Below are 18358 nucleotides of genomic sequence, written 5' to 3'. Positions count from 1 at the left end.
TTATGGGGAAAATTCGATCACAACTCAAACTTTTTAGGATTCGATCCGGAGTTCTGAACGGATTATATTCGAGTTCTGAGGTACCACTGTATCTGTAAGCTTAACTTTATCATGTAAACTGAAAACAAGTAAAAAGTGTGAAGTATTTTAAATTTTACAGATTTTCAGAAACTGTAGGTAGAGAAAAATGAAAGAGAACCAAAAGCCAATGTTCAAAATGTCAAGTCAAGTCAAGTCAAGTAGGCTTTATTGTCACTTCAACCATATACAGGTAGTACACAGTGAAACGAAGCAACGTTCCTCCAGGACCAAGGTGCTACATGCAACATAGATTTACAACATAAATTAACAGAAAAACTAAAACTAGCTAACTAAGAGGCCTAGTTAGCTGGCTAGCAGAGACAAGACAGATTGACAAAATAATTTTACAACATAGTGCACGTTCGAGTGTGCAAACAAGAGCAACAACAAAAGTGCGATAAACACGACATAACATAACATAATAATATGGTGTTGAGGTGATGAGTTGAGGTAGTGGAGAAACAGTAGAGGTTCCTTAACGTAGCAGCAAGAATTTATGAATTAGTGCAAAAAGTAATCCAGTATTGAATATGAGCAGGCAGCAGGGAGATGGCAGGATGAGGACAGTGTGCAGGACAGTGAGCAGGTAGCAGGGAGATGGCAGGATGAGGACAGTGTACAGGCAGCAGGGAGATGGCAGGATGAGGACAGTGAGCAGGCAGCAGGAAGATGGCAGGATGAGGACAGTGTACAGGCAGCAGGGAGATGGCAGGATGAGGACAGTGTACAGGCAGCAGGGAGATGGCAGGATGAGGACAGTGTGCAGGCAGCAGGGAGATGGCAGGATGAGGACAGTGAGCAGGCAGCAGGAAGATGGCAGGATGAGGACAGTGTGCAGGCAGCAGGAAGATGGCAGGATGAGGACAGTGTGCAGGCAGCAGGGAGATGGCAGGATGAGGACAGTGTGCAGGCAGCAGGGAGATGGCAGGATGAGGACAGTGAGCAGGCAGCAGGGAGATGGCAGGATGAGGACAGTGTGCAGGCAGCAGGGAGATGGCAGGATGAGGACAGTGAGCAGGCAGCAGGGAGATGGCAGGATGAGGACAGTGAGCAGGCAGCAGGGAGATGGCAGGATGAGGACAGTGTACAGGCAGCAGGAAGATGGCAGGATGAGGACAGTGAGCAGGCAGCAGGAAGATGGCAGGATGAGGACAGTGAGCAGGCAGCAGGAAGATGGCAGGATGAGGACAGTGAGCAGGACAGTGAGCAGGAAGATGGCAGGATGAGGACAGTGAGCAGGACAGTGAGCAGGAAGCAGGGAGATGGCAGGATGAGGACAGTGTGCAGGCAGCAGGGAGATGGCAGGATGAGGACAGTGTGCAGGCAGCAGGGAGATGGCAGGATGAGGACAGTGAGCAGGCAGCAGGGAGATGGCAGGATGAGGACAGTGAGCAGGCAGCAGGGAGATGGCAGGATGAGCACAGTGTGCAGGCAGCAGGGAGATGGCAGGATGAGGACAGTGAGCAGGCAGCAGGGAGATGGCAGGATGAGGACAGTGTACAGGCAGCAGGAAGATGGCAGGATGAGCACAGTGTGCAGGCAGCAGGAAGATGGCAGGATGAGCACAGTGTGCAGGCAGCAGGAAGATGGCAGGATGAGGACAGTGTACAGGCAGCAGGGAGATGGCAGGATGAGGACAGTGAGCAGGCAGCAGGAAGATGGCAGGATGAGGACAGTGAGCAGGCAGCAGGAAGATGGCAGGATGAGGACAGTGAGCAGGCAGCAGGAAGATGGCAGGATGAGGACAGTGAGCAGGCAGCAGGAAGATGGCAGGATGAGGACAGTGAGCAGGTAGCAGGGAGATGGCAGGATGAGCACAGTGAGCAGGTAGCAGGGAGATGGCAGGATGAGGACAGTGAGCAGGTAGCAGGGAGATGGCAGGATGAGGACAGTGAGCAGGTAGCAGGGAGATGGCAGGATGAGGACAGTGAGCAGGTAGCAGGGAGATGGCAGGATGAGCACAGTGAGCAGGTAGCAGGGAGATGGCAGGAGGTGAGTTAGAAATTAAGCTGTACTTTAAGATCTACTGCATCATCAAGACAGATATTAGCCTAACATTTAAATATGTATTTCTGAAGGCTGTTGGAGCTGGGGGGACTGAGAGGGCAGGAATAACACCAGACTGCTGGACCAGACCAGGCTGTTTGTAAATGTATAGGCTTATTACTTTTACTAGTATACTTCTCCTAGGATAATTCCTGGGAGTTATCAAAACCAAGTTCTTTTGGATAGGGATAAGGATAATGAGATCTTCTGTATTGATTCTCATTTTGTCGCATGTCCAGACCATGACTGTGTGTTACATACATGTCAGTAAACACCCCTAGCGCATCTTGCACTCTTAACATTGATCCTGGTGGCGACTATTCGTATTGACGCGGTAGCGGAGCGTAATGGTCATAGAAGTGTCATGAAGGCAGTACCCCCCAATTATGGAGGGTAATTCACACTCTGCAGGAGGGGGATGGACAATTTAAATTCAGAGGTACAGTGACAGCGTGACCGGTATTGGTGGGGAAGGTGAAAATGCAACCTTTCCCTATATGTCTTGCAAACAAGGTAGTGAAATTGAAGCAATACCGAATTTCCGGAGGGTAGCAGGAGATATCTGAAAAAAAACAACTTCTGGCATGTAATTGGACATTATTAGAAATGGAACAGATGACAATAGGACACGATGTCCTACTATGACCTAGAATTCATATTATGATTGTTATTTGTATACTGATTCTCAGTCAGTAGCGAATGGTATACCTGTTTGGATGCCTACGTGGAGAAATCAAAATTGGAAAATTAGGAACAAGGAAGTTTGCGGTAAAGAATTATGGGAGCGAGTCTGGAAATAAGTAAAGAGAATAAAAACACAGGTATGTGGGTTCAACAATAAGACGAACCACCTAAACCTGCAGAAGTTATAGCTATGGGACAAGATAACACCGTGGATGTTATGGAGCCAGGCGCCAAAATTGCCGACATCTCCCAGTTAATAAATGTTAGTTATGAGAAAACTAATGTGCATGTGAGTTCTTCTTTATGTGTATAGGATGGTTCTGGTGGTGGGTGTGGCCGACACTGCTGGTGATGTTCGGCTATGCTGCAGTCCCAGGGACCAAGATGGAACACATTTCCACCTTCAAGCTTAGGTGGAAAAACAGCACCGAGACCCGGCAGCAGGACAACTTCACTTGTCCAGCCAACAAATCCTGCTTCATCATTGTGAACAGGAGCAAATGTGAACTGGAGTGAGATGTACTTCTGGAGGGGGTGTTATAGGGGAGAGAACATTCCCATCCTCGCATCTGCCAGAGTGCCCCCTCAAGTGGGTGTGGGGGTGTGACTTAACTCGATGGATGAATTGGACTGAATGTACTATGACTCATGGAGGTCGACCGATATGGGTTTTTCAATAGCTGATGCCGATATTTAGGAGTCAGGGTCAGGCGATGGCCGATATATGCTGCCGATTTTTTTTGGCCGATAATTAGACGTTTTCCCCTTTATATGCATGTTAAAATATCCCACTAATAATGACAAACGATACACAAAATTTCTCAACTTAGCATTTATTGAATACAGAATTGTGTAAATTTAAATATACACTTCACAAAAACACAATACAACTTGTAAAGAACAACAAACTTATTAACAAAAATAGCAGCATCAGAATCTCTATAGATATAGCAGGAAACTCCTCTTTTCTGAGGGAAGGAAAATTGTAAACAATACAAAAAAGAATGAGCATGTTATCCTCAGTTTTAATCCCACTTCCAGTCCCTGAGTCTTCCTCGCCCCACCCATCCCTCACAGCCATCAGACAGCAATTACTAAAACAGAAGAAAAAATACAAGGTTAGCATTTTTATTATATTGCCTTCATCTTTAATTCATTGTACAATTCCAGTATTCCATGCACATTAAGACAATTACACTCCAATACATTTCGAAAGGAAAAAAAAACACTAGTAACTAAGTGCATCATGGTATGATGAGTAGTGTACAAGGTCCAAAACCTTTGACTAACAAATCTGGTGGTTGAGTCATGGCAATTGTACTTCTCTCTGAAAGACAGAAATGTTTAACTGCTCATCCATGCCAATGGTTTTTGAGTGAACCTAAGTGTGCCTGTTTGTTTCTTCGAGAGCCCTATAGCCCCCTCACATCATTTTAAAACACAGGTGGGTGTGTATGAATGTGTGTGTGTGTGTAACTGAAGTGTGTGCAATTAAACACGAGTCAGGTCAGGACACGAGCTCGGCACCGCGGGCAGACGGAGGAATCCTGCACGCCCCACCCTATTCCCCCCAAAAAAAAAAGGACTAGATGGTCAGTATTGTCAGAGGAATAGAAAAGGAATAGATGGTCAGGTGCATTTAAACTGGGTGAGCAGGCAAGGCATGTCACCCCACTACTAGCAGACGGTATGCTTGGGATGTATTTTTAAGTTTTTTTTTATATATTCCCTCCACCACCACCCCTCTGCGGAGGACTGCTTTATTTTTAATTTCCATTACAAAAAAAAACCACAAAAACAAATAAAGAAAAACAAAAATTAATAATAATAATGAAACTAAAATAAAACAAACGAGCGGCAACAACAGTAACAGCAACAACAAAACTGATAACTGCAGCTGCAACTGTGATAAGAACAATAACAATAAACCGCAACACCAACCAGCACAATACAAATTTACAACTTACTATCATTACGGTTGTGCCACTGTGGGTCAGGGTCCCGGTGGGTGTGTCGGGTACTCTCCGGACCCTTCCGGGACCACCCGCAACACCCGGCACACTGCGCTGGCCCATAGGGAGGGGATCAAACGGGGCCCCCCCTCAGACTACCTCAATATGTGTATGTGTAAGGTGTGTACATGTGGGTGTGTATGAATGTGTGTGTATGAACTGCAATTAAAAACTGTGGGGCATTAAAAGTGAGGGAGTGGTCAGGGCACGAGCTCCCCACTGCTGGGGAAAGAAAACAAGACGACAGAGCAGTATCTGTTGTACAAAACTTGCAAACACTAGGGTTGTATCCTCTGTTCGATCTGTGTCTACTGTTGTTCCTTCTTTCCCTATCTCTTAAATCCCGTGACACCTAAAGAACAGTGAGGTAAGGATGGCCTAGTACATGGGGAAGGCCTATGTGGGAATCTTCACCACAGGGTTTGGGCCCCGATGCCTGTTGCAATCGGTTCTTCCCTGGGCTCCTCACTGGTCCGTGTGTCCTATCCTATCCCTGCCGGTGGGGGAACAACTTTACAGTGTGACACATGAGTCCAGCTTTTCCTTCCCTGACACAACACTGCAGCTGCTGTAACCAACATCACTTGATGTGGTCTGTGCCACTTAGGCTCTAATGGCTTGTTTCTAAATGATTTTATCATGACCCACTGACCAGGGATGATTGTGTGTCCACCTTCTGGTGGAGTCTGCCCACACGACTCAACTCTCTCTCTGGCAATTTGTACTGCCTTTGTGAGGTTTTCACAGTAAGCGATCAGGGCATCTGAAGCAAGGTGTAGCTCAGCATTTCTAAGATCAATCACACCTGGCATTGGGCGTCCAGTAATAATCTCATGAGGGATCAGTCCTACTGATCTGTTAGGTGATGCTCTCATACTACACAGTACCGCCAGCAGCGCTTTGACCCATGGTACACCTTCCTGATGCATTTTGCTGATCAAAGCTCTTCTAAATTCAGAAAAATTTGTGTGTGCTGAGGGTAAGCTCTGGGATAGTCTCTCTATATCCTTAGGTCCTAGTGATCTGTTGTACAAAACTTGCAAACACTAGGGTTGTATCCTCTGTTCGATCTGTGTCTACTGTTGTTCCTTCTTTCCCTATCTCTTAAATCCCATGACACCTAAAGAACAGTGAGGTAAGGATGGCCTAATAGATGGGGAAGGCCTATGTGGGAATCTTCACCGCAGGGTTTGGGCCCCGATGCCTGTTGCAATCGGTTCTTCCCTGGGCTCCTCACTGGTCTGTGTGTCCTATCCTATCCCTGCCGGTGGGGGAACAACTTTACAGTGTGACACATGAGTCCAGCTTTTCCTTCCCTGACACAACACTGCAGCTGCTGTAATCAACATCACTTGGTGTTAATGTCTCAGACACCTGGGCTACCAGACTAGATCTTCTTAGAATGTCACCATCTTTACCTCAAAATGCAAAACCCAATGTACCTATCTCTTTTAGTTTATATACTATTACATTGGAAGCTAGATTAAACATTTTATAAATTTGTAATCCTACAGGGTGAAGACTTTCCGATAAGTTTGGGTGCTTTGTTTCAATATGCCGCTTTAGTTTTGATGGTTTTAGAGCCCAGTTTGAAAGTGTTCATCCACACTGTGCCTTGGGTTTACAGCGCTGGCTTAAAGCAATGCATTCTGCTCCTGATGCAATGCATCATGGTTAGATTTAAACGTGGTGCTGGCGGCCCTATACGGATCAGTGGCCAGTCTCGATTTTCAAACTGCGAACTTCAAACCGAAATATTGCGCTGATGAAAAGAAGCCTTACCAAGCATTTCTCTGTCCTCCGTCTCCCTGCTCTCCCATGCCTTGCCAGTTTACCTTGTCTAAGATCCTTACCTTTTGTGCCTTCCCTCAGTCCAGCTCCCGATCCTGACCTACCGGTCCTGCTGAGCCCGATTCCTCCTGTCCTCCTCCCCGCTTGTTCTCCTGTCCTGTGTTCACTCGTCGGACGGATCTCTCGGCTGTCGCCCCTCGCTTACGGACCACGACCACGATTATCGCCTGCTGTTCCTTGACCTGTCTGCCTGATCGCCACCCTGGGAGAAGCTCCCTTAATTACCTCGCACAGCCGCTCCGATTTACTTTTGCTTGAGCGTCGACTTAGACGAGTTACAAGCCGGCGACTTGGACCAGTTTTACTGTATAATAAATGGTGTCTAGTCCAAATGAGGCCGAAGCTGAAACAACCATCAGAGTGGCTCGTGACATGCTGACAAGGCCTGTTCGATAGTTCTTTTCTTTCAGTATTTTTATTTTTCTGTATTTTTTTTTATTTAACGTGTGCATTGTATATTTTGTTTGTTTTTTTAAATAAAAACTCTTAACGAACACCTTTGTATTTTTTATATATTATAAATAAAATATATTAGTATTAATACGTGTTCAACACTAAAGCAAACGTAGAAATAATTATTGGCAATCGTAGGATAATAAGAGGGTCGGGGAATCATCGCGTAGGATAATAAGAGGGTCGGGATATTTTCGCGTAGGATAATAAGAGGGTCGGGGAATCACCGCGTAGGATAGTAAGAGGGTCGGGGAATCATCGCGTAGGATAATAAGAGGGTCGGGATATTTTCGCGTAGGATAATAAGAGGGTCGGGGAATCATCGCGTAGGATAATAAGAGGGTCGGGATATTTTCGCGTAGGATAATAAGAGGGTCGGGGAATCATTGCGTAGGATAGTAAGAGGGTCGGGATATTTTCGCGTAGGATAATAAGAGGGTCGGGGAATCATCGCGGAGTTTCACTTAGATGTAGCGTTTTCATCGCTGTTGAGACGGAAAATGTCGCGATCGCATCGTCTGGACGGAGCTGTTTCAACGCCGCTAAGCAGTGCCAATGTGCAAAAGCCTGAAATGCTACTATAGATGTCGACCTTTCAAGAATTAACGTATCAGCGACGTAGCACGCACCGATATACAGTACTTGTGCTGACTGGGTCACTTAATTGTCACACTGACTATCTCTAACAATTATAAAGCAGCATTTTGAAAACCGCTTTAAAAAAATAACGGGTAAAACACTTACCTTGGCTTCTGGCCAAACGAAATTTGTATTTCCCCCTACCTTGTTTGCCCTTCAGTTCTACTGAAGACCCATATCAGGTCCTTTTTTTCCTTTGGATGATGTTTTTTTTTCCTTGATTGTTTTTTTTTCCCTTTGCATGTTCTTTTTTTCCGTTGGATGTTTTTCTTTTTCTTTCTTTTCTTCTTTGGATTTTAATTTACGGAACAAGAGCAGCACATTATAATAATGTCTGCTGGAAGCACCAACTGAACGCAGTGAAACAGTACCCAGCTCTTTTATAGGGAGTGTCAACCCGATGTTTACGTAACCAAAGATCTAGAACGTTGAGTCTCACTTTTCATTGGTTTCCCAGCTATGATGTCAAAATAATATTTGCTGATTGGTCGAAAATGTTAAAATGCCCCCGAGTACTGTAAAAAACAACTGAAGATTTTGTTACCCTACGAAGCGGTCATAATTTAAAAATATATATATATTTTTTTTAATCTTCTGCGCCCAAGTTATATTCAGCTAATTTTAGCAGGCCACAATTAGACTAGGCCACCCTTATTTTGTCAGAGCTTAAGGAAAGTTCCCCAAATAACACGTTAAACATAAAAAATATTTTAACTTTATTAAGCAATCAAAATACATAAATCATGGGTTTGTTCAAAAGGCATACACCTATATGCTGCACCCCAATACAGCCAACAAAAGAACAAGTTGCCCAGAGTTCGCTCAGGTGCACCTGTCATGCCCCGCTCCGTCCGATCCTAATGTGTGCCACGCCCCCTCGTTAACCTCATGTGGAATCCCAGTGTTTTACAGCTGTTTCGGATTGTTGTCATTAGTTCAGTGTATTTAGTCCGCGTTCCTGTTTGTATCCCCAGTCCGGTCATTGACGTTGTAGTGTCATGCGTTGTTCCCAGTCTGTTAGTCCTGTCGCCTGATTAAACCCTCGTCTTGCCCTACCTACTGGCTCCGCTCTCCTGCTTTCCGGCTCGCTCGCCCTGCGATCATAACAGCACCCCACAGCACAACCTTAAAAACACATCCAGCACAGATGATCGACACTAGTGAATGACACCGCAAACACTACAGGATCAATTTAGACTCATCAATCAACCTATCCTGCACATACACTGAAAAAAATGAAACATTGGATCAACTTAAAATATTACTTCATTTTTTCACACTTATTTTTTTCAAGTCAGTTCAACTTAAAGTAGTCAATCTAATACACAGGTGTCAAACTCCAGTCCTGGGGGGCCGGAGCCCTGCACATTTTTGGGTTTCCCCTCATTTAACACACCTGATTTAACTCCTTGTACTAATTACCACACAGTTCTTGAGCTGAATCATTTATGGTGGAACAGGGAAGGGACTAAGCTACACAGGGCTCTGACCCTCCAGGACTGCAGTTTGACACCCTTGCCATCGGGTGTTAAGTCAATGTGTCTCAACCTCTTCCCAAATTGCAAGCCCAAAATGGGTGGCCCATATCTGCCCCATTTTAATGTGCACTCATTTGAACTTATTTGGGCATTCAGCTGCTGTGTTTTACTAATCCACCATAATAAGAAAGACTCAGACCAACATAGCCTTTTCTCATTTAAGCATAATAGAAAAGGTGTTTTCAATCAGGTTACAAACCAGTCATGTTCACCTGAGAACTGCATGTGGATAGGATCAAAATGCACTACTCAGACCAATTAACATACACCAACACAGGCAACCTGGAAATAGTGAGAGCAACAGGTGGTAAATACTAATATCAGTGCCATACCATCCTCAATCGTGGTGGGTTTCTAAATGAAACTCTGAATATTAAATGAGCAAAGTGATTTGATTTGTTCTTCTATCCCAAGTTGTGGTCTAAAAGCAATAAGGCCACCAACCATTATATCTGCTTTAGCAGAAACGCACTCCTTCCACCATTAAGCTCTCACCTTTTCTCAGTACTGCTAAATAATTATGAGATGCAGTCTAAAACAATCTAGCTTTATTATCCGCGCTTGGTGCCATACATTTAACTCACTTTTACACCACATGCAGTTCTGGACACTCAGGAGCCCTCAGGAGCCTGTCAGAGCGCACTTTTACACCACATGCAGGGGGTGGAGTGGGATGCTACCTGCATCCCACTCCACCCCCCCAGGCAGGTTGCTTTCTGTCCCCTGGCTTCCCATACCCCTGATCACCCTGGCAGAGATGTACTTCCACTTTGATTGCGGCGATTGTCAACTAACCTCACAGGTGAAGTTACAGGTCAGCAGGTGCCTTTGCTGAAATGTTAGTGTTGGCTCCGTGTCAGACCATCCATATGAAACAGTTTGTTTGGTCACGTTTCCCCCATTATGACACCCTTTGGCCATCTGCTCCTGGTAACATGTTCAAATGAGCCATACATCAAACAGGTTTGTGGGGGAGGGGTGTTCAAGTGATTAAATACAGGGAGGAGACAGACTGTCATGCATCTTCACAGGCCCCGCTTTGCTTCTGAAAATCAGGACTTGTTTCTGTACACTTGTTGCGTGTCCTAATTTTACCCACTACTGGCGGTGATTCCCATATATCAGCACTATATCTGCCTTTTCATAATCTGTAAACCTAGGTACTGTGATGTATATTCTGCCTGTTCATGGGATAATCTCTAATCTAATCTAATGTGTATTCTACCTCTACATGGGATAATCTCTAATCTAATCTAATGTGTATTCTACCTCTACATGGGATAATCTCTAATCTAATCTAATGTGTATTCTACCTCTACATGGGATAATCTCTAATCTAATCTAATGTGTATTCTACCTCTACATGGGATAATCTCTAATCCCAGCAAGCATTATGTGTATTCTACCTCTACATGGGATAATCTCTAATCACAGGATCTGTGATGTGTATTCTGACTGTTCCTGGGGTAATCCCACAACCAGCAGTGAATATTCCATCTGTTCATAGGATAATCAGAATCAGAACTTACTTTACTGCCATTATGTACCAACATACCAGAATTGTTTGTGGTCCAATGCCAAACATGAAGTACATAATATTAAAGGAGAAACACTTCACAGAATACTATGTATAAAAATAGGAATTCAACAAAGCACACAAACATGTACGGAAGACCAGTACGATCATACAAATGATAGAATGAAAGAGATCTTATGACAACAATGAACATAGAAGAGGAGAATCATCCCTGGCTGAATGGATTGCATGTGACTGACGGGATTACTGAAGTACTAGGTGAGTTTATTTATCCCTTCTGTTCCTCTTCTGATCAACATTCTTCATTTATTAAATCAGCATTCACATAGTGCTATATTTACATCAAAGTGAAGTGCTGCTTTCTAAATTCCATTTTTAAAATGAATCCTGGGTCCAGATTATGGAGAAGTGCCTACTGGGAATTGCATTACAGAAATTGCATTACAGAAATTGCATTACTGGCTCCATCCTACCTAAAAGACCTCATCACACTCCGCACTGCACCACGATCTCTCCGATCCTCCAGCACTGCTCGACTGGTCCCACCACCCCTCAAGGCACAAGGAAGACACACCTCCCGGCTCTTCTCTGTTCTGGCACCAAGTTGGTGGAATGAACTCCCCCTAGATGTCCGAACAGCTGAGTCACTGCATGTCTTCAAAAGACGACTTAAAACGCACCTTTTCCAGAAATACCTGAATTAGCACTTCTGGCATTATACTTTCATTACTTAAAAAAATAATAATAATAATAAAAAAAAAGCACTTTTCCAACAGAGTATTAGATCGATGGTACTCATAGCCTTGGTTTTTATTGAGCTAGTATCGGGAAAAATTCATTGTGGAGTCTTAAAGCACTTATGTAAGTCGCTCTGGCTAAGGGCGTCTGCCAAATGATGTAAATGTAAATGTAAATGATGGCAAAATCATAATTTTATTACTTCTACTAATAGTGAATGGCTCGCAGTGTTAATCACTAGCAAATGCACTACACAACCATTCTATGTTCTTTTAGCTGCCCCTTGTGGTGAAAACTCCCGCTGATTAAAAGATGATAACATTAGCTTTGGCTTGGCTCAGCAAGCAGTTAGGAGAAGCGGTGTCTGTACATAGCCTACAGTGTGTGAGATGGGCTTCCATTCTGTCTCCAGTGTCCCCATGCTTCTTGGAGTTCAGACACAGAGTAGGACACCTGAGTGAGGTGTCGTGGTTGTGTTGGGCTCTGCTCTGGCAGGAGGTCATCTGAGCATGGGAAGGAAGAGCACAAAAGGACAGGGCTCTACAGCAGGCAGGTGGCCCAGTGCATACTGGGTGTATATAGCTGGGTCACCTTCCTTCAGTGTGGCCGGTGAATAAAATCCCTGAAAACTGAGCTTTACCTTCATTCAATGAGAATCACCTTTTAAAATATATTTGTCTATAGTCCAAATGAAATGTTGAGAGGGGGGCTCCTTTAATGTAATGTAATGTAAAGTGCAAGAACTGGTGTTGCGCTAGCTGTCCGAATTGTAGAGCATAAGCAGAAAGGGAGACAGGATTCCTGAAGAAGTTCCATCCATCCCAAAATCTACAACTACCTTCAGCAAATAGCTTGAACACAGTCATAATGTCTAAAAGCCTTAATTACACTCATTATAATCAACCCCAGGTTCTCAGGGAATAGAATTGTTTATGACAAACAAAACATGAAGATCAACCAGTGAAATTTGAAATAATAATAAAAAAAAAACACACACACATTTGAATTCATATCTTTGTGGGGACTTTCATGTCATTTCTACAGGAAGTTTTTTGATTGCAGTCATGGATTTTTATAAAACTTAGTTTCCCCTTGTGGGGACTGAAAAAGTGGTCTGCACAATGTCAAAATAACAGGTTTTACATTGCTATACAAAAACACACCGATGAATGCTTTAAAGTATCACACAGAATCAAGGAGTCAATTTGAAGACACAGATGCAGCAGCCACAGATTTCCACATGTGCTCCATCAACAACTTGAGATACTGCTGTTCCTACGGTAAGATGATGTTCAACATCAAAAAAATGTGGACTGTCTGCGAGGGAGCTCAGAGCAACAAAAACATGGACCGGCTGCGGCATCATTACCGCGAAGATCATTACCGGGCGCACACACGCCCACACACACAAGTCAATTTAGAGACACAAATATACCTAAGTACACCTCTTTCAATCTTTGGAGTAAAACAGAGGATCCAGAGAAAATTCATATAACACTAGGAGAACATGCAAACCTCACACACAGAGCAAAAGTGATCTTTGACTCCCAGCCCCCAGAGGTGTGATGTAACTTATGTGTCCTGAGCCTCTGCGCCGTCCAAACCCGAAAAATCACCCAACCATCAGTCTGTTTGTCCTGGGCAGAGTCACCTGGGGCCCGTGCCAAGCAGCACAGGGCACAAGGCTGGGGTACATCCTGGGCAGGATGCTAGTCCATCACAGGTCATATACACACACATTCATACACTATGGGAAATTGTAGAAGCACCAATTAGCCTAAACAATGTCTGCAGGAAAACATTCATGCATACACCGAGCAGCAGGGGCATTGCTAGAGATTGTGGGCCCCATGAAGGCATATCATATTGGGCCCCCCAGTCCAGACTAATCCAGCTATTCTCCCAATTTTTTAGGCCGCCTGTCATTCAGGGGCCCTTGGAATCATCGTAACTTTCCCCCGCCATTACGGCACCCCTGCCAAGCAGTGATGAGATTCAAAGCCCCAAACCCATCGGTGACAGACAACAGGGCCACCAGCTAAGCCTCCATGACACCCTACTTTCAAGTCAATACATATTTAAAAGTGTTGAAGTTTAAATGACCGTGTGATAATTTCAATTATATTATATTGTGGTCAAAATGTCCCCATATTACTTTCATCATATTAACACAATTCATGTTTAATTGAAGTTACTGAAAACTATCAGCATTAAAGGATGTCAAACAAGCTTTTAAGTAATAACGTGGATTGTATTGGTAGGATAAGGGATAACACACACACGCACACACACAGGCATTTTTTTTCTAAACACACAGGTATTTTTTTTTAAATAATGATTTAATATTATTTTTTAAACCAATCAGCATACCCTGTACTGGTATAAACAATAAAATGACAGATGCCTTATATGGAGGGCCCTGTGTGATGTCAAAACAGAACAGAATTCCGGAACTGGCCAGTGATGTCATCGAAGGAAGATTTTCCTATATAAGAAGCAATTGCACCTTCACATTTCATTCTTAGAGACTCTCTCGAAGGAAGCACTGGTGAAAGAGAATCTAAGCTATATCATTTGCATAATTTCAGTATGGGTTTAAGTTGCACAAAGGTGCAGGGCCCTAAACAAAAAAATGTTCAGGGCCCAAAAAAGAAAGGCACTCTTCTCAGGTTCTGGAAGAAGCTGAGGAGGACTACGCCAAGAGATATAGACACGGCTACCATGGCTGAAGGCGGCCATGAGATGGCCAGTGATTGCCCTGCTGGCCAACAAGATGATAATGTACAACAGGAGAGCAGCCCACTTGAGGAGGCTAGCTCAGACCTGGAGAAAAATGATGGACAGCAGGAGAGCAGCCCACTTGAGGAGGCTAGCTCAGACCTCGAGAAAAATGACAGACAGCAGGAGAGCAGCCCACTTGAGGAGGCTAGCTCAGACATGGAGAAAAATGACAGACAGCAGGAGAGCAGCCGACTTGAGGAGGCTAGCTCAGACCTGTCAAAAAATGACAGACAGCAGGAGAGCAGCCCACTTGAGGAGGCTAGCTCAGACCTGTCAAAAAATGACGGACAGCAGGAGAGCAGCCCACTTGAGGAGGCTAGCTCAGACCTGTCAAAAAATGACAGACAGCAGGAGAGCAGCCCTCTGGACGAGGCTAGCTCAGAAAAGATAGACAGACAGCAGCTTCGATGCAGAATAATCAGAAGCCGACTGGGCAGGGGCACCCAGTCAGACCGGGCAGGGGCACCCAGGCTGAGGTCTAAACTGGACCGGAGAAAAACGAAATCACAAAGTGATTTGGGGAAGGCTCCCGAGCAGCAGAAAAGGCGCATGAGGCAATTCAACAGAAGACGACCTTTCCCAAATGGCACAAAGTCGGACACCGAACTGGTTAGACCGACCAGTCCGAAACAATTGTAAATTGGACCTGGAGGACAGGTCAGCCAATACAGCAGCCTCATGTATGTTAATGAGTGCCATGAAAACAAAAATAAAGTGTACTGCTGACTTACATGCCGAGTGGTCAGCGAGTTTTATTCCTCCTATTATCATTTACTTTAGCCCAAACATACAGGTCAGACTTTCAGATATGCAGCCTTTAAAAAAAAAAAAACAGAATCACTAAAATTATTGTATTGTACATATAACACAAAACTCAGTTCGCTAGAGAAATTCTGATTAGGGGATTCAAATTTTATTACGGGGGGTGATACAGAGGTTTCCACTCCAAATGCACAGAAATGGGTGCTGAGGTCATACAGGCCTTTGCTTCTATTTTGTCTTAAGGCAAGATTCCCACCAAGTTACACACTGACAAAATGAGATAACGTTTCTGTGGCTTCGGGTGGACCGAGGCATCGCGGGAGCAGAAACACACACAGAAGCTCGCTTACTGAGAAGAGCGCGCTCTTTATTATCGGTCATGGAAAGGAACACATCAGACACCCAACGAGCACCGAATCTATTACATATAGGAAATACAAGGTTGTCAGATGCCGAACTGTAGGATGCACACATGGTGGGAGATTTACGTAAGCTAACTCACACGAGGATCGGACCGGGTACACACAGGACTCGGGTAAACACATGAGCAACAATAAGGAAATGTAACCATTAACATTAATAATAACAATATAGCAAGGGCTATTTACAACTGCACGCGGGGCATGCTGGGACACGCGTCCAGCCGGTGCTACACTGCCCCCTCCTCAGACGTACAGGTGTTCCGGGCAATTCGGTTTCCCCTGTCTATCAGGAAATAATGTTTCCCCTAATATTAAAGCAAAGAGGTATGTGAAATGTCTGAAAATCACTCGGGTACATTATTACATGTGAATACTGTATTGTTATTAGTACCGAGGCCCAGAGTTTCTGTATACCTGTTTTAACAATATCCTGGATGTCAGGAAATAATGTTTCTCCTAATATTTAGGCAAATATGTATGTGAGATGTCTGAAAATCACTCAGGTACATTATTACATACGAATACAGTAGATCGTCACGCATAATATAGTCTTATAAGCAATACTATACCGTTTTCATCAAGAAATATCTCTATCCAGCGAATTAAATACTTTCATTTATTATCTGTAAAAACAAAAAACATGTGATGTTTTAAAATATATGGCTTGATTACCTCAAGAGCTTCGTAAAAAGGCATGAAAACAACAGCGAAACCGTGTACTAATCAGCGCGCGACAGGGGAAACTGAATTGCCCAGAACACCGGCGCTGGACCTTCTTCCCAGCACAGCTTCCAGGGGTGACCATGCCCAGCGACTCCCACAGCCAGGCTCCCTTCTCCGGGGACACACAGCGCATGGGGCTGCTGGAGACTTCCGGCAGTGCGGCCTCCACTTAGCCCCGTAATGCCGCCTCCGCTGCCTCGGCTAGCCACCCCTGGCGGTCGCGCTACTTCTCCCAGCTGGTCAACTCACCGCTGAGCTGCTCCAACTCCTGCTCCTCCGCAGGTTTCAGCAGCCGCTCACGGTCACGATGGTCCCGCTCCTGCTGCTTGTCAAGTCCGCGGCGCTCTGCAGCCAGCCGGGCCTCCCAGCTGCAGCACGTCTCCTCCCGCTCCAACAGAGCAGCCCCCGCCCGCTGCGGATTCTCCTCACTGACGAGCAGGGAGCTCTTGACGGCCGGTGAGTGGCAGGAGCGTCTTCAGGGCGCGCTGCGCGGGTCCGGTGCGTCCTGGATCAGGGTTCCCACAATTCTGGCACAACCGACTGGCTAAGCTGTTTCTAGCGCCGAGGTGGTTAAAATGGTACGGTCCACATTAGCGGTGTCTGAAATTGTTTTACATAGAAATTTTCCTACAAGGTGAAGTTAGCTTTTGTTTTTTTTCTTTACAGCAAAAGAAAAGTTTTAAGACCCCCCAAACTGCTATTTTTGTCTCTTTGGGGGGGTCTGGGTCTTGACGGGGGTTACTGTACCCCCCAGTTCCCCCCGTAATTCGAACCATGTGTCTATGCTGCTGAAATGAGCCTTGCATATTGCGAGTTGGACCGAAATCATCTTAGTGAAGTTTAGTTTGGTATTTGTAAAGCTGGCCTATCCAGTCATGCAAAAGGTTAAACTTAATTAACTATATGCAGTGGTGTAAAATTCAGCTTTCTTACTTTTGACATGAATTAACTTACTTTAATTAATTAAGCTACATATCACCCATCCATGTTTCCTAGCATTTACAGCACTGGAATGAAAATGATGCAAAATTTAATTAAAACACTGAACAGCTGTTGCCATCCCACCAACAGGGGGCAGGGCTGCCCTTCATCATATCAAGCAATGCAGTGTGAGGCTTCCTATGCATCTTGCTCCCTCCCTCTCCGCCTTGGCTTTGTTCAGCCATCTTACTTTGTGTTTCTGTGCCTATGTGCTTTGCTTGTTTCAACTGGTTTTAGGATCTAAACTGGTTAAAGACCATGGAGTGGCTGGTTAAGGAGGCTCACCAAAGCCTACACTGTCTGTAGTCTACACTGCCTACCCCTCACCCAACAAATCGTCAGTCTCATGACACCAGGCAGATAACATAAGAACATAAGAACTATACAAACGAGAGGAGGCCATTCGGCCCATCGAGCTCGCTTGGGAAGAACTTAACTAATAGCTCAGAGTTGTTAAAATCTTATCTAGCTCTGATTTAAAGGAACCCAAGGATTCAGCTTGCACTACGTTATCAGGAAGACTGTTCCATACTCTGACTACACGCTGTGTAAAGAAGTGCTTCCTTAAATCCAGTTTGAAATGTTCTCCCGCTAATTTCCACCTATGGTACTGGAGTGTTAATACCAGAACATCCCGACTCCGGAACAGTCTGTACCCTCAGGCCAACAGAAGGATCAACTACTGCCACCCTCTGCCAGCTGTGCCCCCACCCCAGGCACTATGGTAATGGTCACCCAGCTCACTGCACTCTGCACCTTACATGCAGTTGCACCTGCTTTTTATACTGGACTGATAAGCACCAGTCACTTCATGCTGCAGTTTCTTCTTCCCTACGGTCCTCATATGCATGTATATTGTCATGTATAGGTTATGTAAGTTTTCTGGACTGATAAGCAGCAGCCACTTTGCACTGCACATTCCGATTCCATACCCATATCTATAGTTTACAGTACATTGTTATGTATAGTTCCTGTACTGTATGTATGCATGTCTGTTTTACATTGGTAACTACATATATTTCTTTATTCCATAAATTCTACAGAATAGTGGAATACCTGCATGGATTTAAATTCCCCGCTGCATTCCACTGTGCGTTTCTGTTTATCAGT

At 44.7% G+C, this 18358-nt stretch overlaps 1 long non-coding RNA gene across 2 annotated transcripts; it reads right to left on the bottom strand.

Annotated features, from left to right (window-relative positions):
• Positions 1-4566: 4566 nt before the first annotated feature.
• Positions 4567-17681, bottom strand: LOC140582222 (uncharacterized). 2 transcript variants are annotated; one of them, XR_011985173.1, is made up of 3 exons: positions 16517-17681; positions 10662-11464; positions 4567-10529 (listed from the first exon to the last, which is right to left on the bottom strand). It is a non-coding gene; the product is annotated as an uncharacterized lncRNA (long non-coding RNA). The 2 variants fall into 2 exon arrangements; XR_011985174.1 differs by lacking the exon at positions 16517-17681 and adding an exon at positions 11959-14567.
• Positions 17682-18358: the final 677 nt, after the last annotated feature.

The sequence above is a fragment of the Paramormyrops kingsleyae genome, chromosome 24 (genome assembly GCF_048594095.1).
Source record: "Paramormyrops kingsleyae isolate MSU_618 chromosome 24, PKINGS_0.4, whole genome shotgun sequence".
Taxonomy (NCBI): domain Eukaryota; kingdom Metazoa; phylum Chordata; class Actinopteri; order Osteoglossiformes; family Mormyridae; genus Paramormyrops; species Paramormyrops kingsleyae.
This window is presented reverse-complemented; position numbering and strand designations above follow the sequence as displayed.